Genomic DNA, 2,581 nt, shown 5'->3' with positions numbered 1-2,581 from the left:
TTCCCACGCCTAGCATCATCTCTCCATAGAGATTTTAGCAATTAAGCCTCTTAAAGAACCCTTGGTCGGCCACCTTGGAGAACCATCAACAAAGGAGCAAAGCAAAGGAACGAAGGAGTCTCGTTAGTCAGAGTCTTGGGTGACAGCCACTCTGAATTGGGTTTAATCTTTCTTTTCTTTAACTTAATATAAAGATGTTTGCTATGTGTTCTTTGTTCTTGTTTACAACAATGTTAGCTTAATTTTATTTAAGCTAGGATGATTGCTTTGATTAAATAATATTTATTTGATTCATTCTTATAATGTTTGTGCTTCAATCGATCATGTTTTCAATTAAAATCAAGTCTGTATTCTATTCATATGTGATTGAAATGCACCTAAATTAGCTGAGCAATCCTAACCAGACGACGGCTAATGGACGCATAATTGAAATGTGCATGCTCAATTTAGATCCTAACACAATTAAATTGTAGCTTGCATAACAACTCTAAGCAAGCTCTGTTATCTGCATAATTTTTAGATCTGTGTGATTAAATTGTTCCAAACCTAACACGTCCCTATTACCTCACACGAATGCTAAGAAACCTTTAATAAATAAGGATCAGTTAAATGCGTATTTACTAAGTAAAGGATTCTGAAAGGACCTAATGTGGTTTCTAAACTCAGGAAAGATCGAGTTGCCATGAAATGTTTTTCCGAATGTTACTAAGCATGTTGATAATAAATTGAGTTTAATTAAAGTAATTGTCCTAGTTTATTTCTTTTATAATTATTGCAAATTGTGTTTAATTTTACTAAAATCTATTTCAATCATATAGTTTGCATACTTAGGATAATTGGCATTAGGGATCATTGCATTTAGTTTAATATATTTTAATTACCACTTCTCAACTATATTGTGTTTTTATTTTCTAAATTATTAATATAATTTTACAAATTAAGTGACTTAGCACAAATAAAATCCCTGTGGAGACGAAAACTCGATACTTACTTATCACTTGATAACGACTATGTACACTTGCACAAACCTAAGCGTTACAAGTTTTTGGCGCCGTTGTCGAGGATTGTCAACTGTTGCCATAGTCATTTTTTGTGAAATTATTTATTTTCAATTTGATTTATTTCTAACATTACTAACTTATTCTTTTTATTTTCTGCAATTTTCTTTTCAGGTGTTTATGAGCATAGATCGAATTGTCGATTTACTCCCTGTAGACCTGAAATTGAGCGAACTTTCAGACAAAGAAGACGTGAACGAATAGCTCAAAGACAAGTCTAGATGAACCTTGGCAATCAGAATCAAGGCCAAGGTAATGAAGCCGATCATGTACGAAATCCTATCCTTATTGGCGATGATAGGGATCGATGCATCAGACAATATGCTGTGCCACTTTTCAGTGAGTTAAACCTAGGAATTAGAAGGCCAGATATTAAGACAACCTAGTTTGAGTTGAAACCAATGATGTTTCAAATGCTACAAACGGTGGGCCAATTTAGTGGTATTCCCACGGAAGATCCACATCTCCACCTTCGATTGTTTATGGAGGTGAGTGATTCATTCAAGATAGCCGGTGTGACTGAAGACGCACTGAGGTTGAAGTTGTTTCCGTACTCGTTGCGAGATCGAGCAAGAGTATGACTCAATTCATTGCCACCAAGTTCCATATCTACATGGCAAGAATTAGTAGAGAGATTTTTGGTTAAGTATTTCCCATCTAACAAAAACGCTAAGTTGAGGAACGAGATCACAACTTTCCAACAATTGGATGACGAGTCTTTGTATAAGGCTTGGGAGAGATTCAAAGAGTTACTTCGTAAGTGTCCTTATCATGAGATTCCTCATTGTATCCAGTTGGAGACATTCTATAATGGTCTTAATGCACATAAAATATTAATGTTAGATGCTTCCGTGAATGGTGCAATTTTTTCTATGTCTTATAATGAGGCTTATGAGATCATCGAGAAGATCGTGAGAAATAAATATCAATGACCAACAAATCGAACAACTTCAAGAAGACGCGTAGCCGGAGTTCATGAAGTTGACTCTTTCACTTTGTTATCAGCTCATGTATCTTCTATTTCCTTTATGTTAAAATAGTTAACCGCTAATAGTACTAATAATTTTTGCAGCTCAGCCACCAAGTCTGTTTGAAATAGTTTCCTGTGTGTACTTTGGGAAAGGTCATTCTTTTGAAAATTGTCCATCAAATCCCTAGTCAGTGTACTATGTGGGGAACCAATATCAAAATAGGAGTGGACAAGTACCCCAGTCCAACTTCTACAATCCTTCATGGCGTAATCATCCTAACTTTTCTTGGAGCAACCAAGGAAATGGACCGAACAACAACTTATTACAGCAAAGACCCTACCAATCTCAAGGGTATAATCAGCAAGCTCCAAAATCACCTTAAGCTGAGGCATCAAACAGTTTAGAGAACTTGTTGAAAGCGTACAAGGAAAAGAATGACGCTTTGATCCAAAGCCAAGCAGCAACACTGAAAAATTTTAAAAACCAAATGGGTTAGTTAGCTACGGAGCTACGTAATAGATCGCAAGGAACCTTGCCGAGCGATGCTGAGAA

The 2,581-nt window shown here is 35.9% G+C and overlaps 1 non-coding gene across 1 annotated transcript; it reads right to left on the bottom strand.

The window, feature by feature from the left end:
• Positions 1–1,729: 1,729 nt before the first annotated feature.
• LOC121214997 (small nucleolar RNA R71) lies at positions 1,730–1,836 on the bottom strand. Its single transcript, XR_005910732.1, has one exon. It is a non-coding gene; the product is annotated as a small nucleolar RNA R71 (small nucleolar RNA).
• Positions 1,837–2,581: the final 745 nt, after the last annotated feature.

This window comes from Gossypium hirsutum, chromosome D02, assembly GCF_007990345.1.
Source record: "Gossypium hirsutum isolate 1008001.06 chromosome D02, Gossypium_hirsutum_v2.1, whole genome shotgun sequence".
Classification (NCBI taxonomy): Eukaryota; Viridiplantae; Streptophyta; class Magnoliopsida; order Malvales; family Malvaceae; genus Gossypium; species Gossypium hirsutum.
Note: the sequence above shows the minus strand (reverse complement) of the source record. Positions and strands in the feature narration are given on the sequence as shown.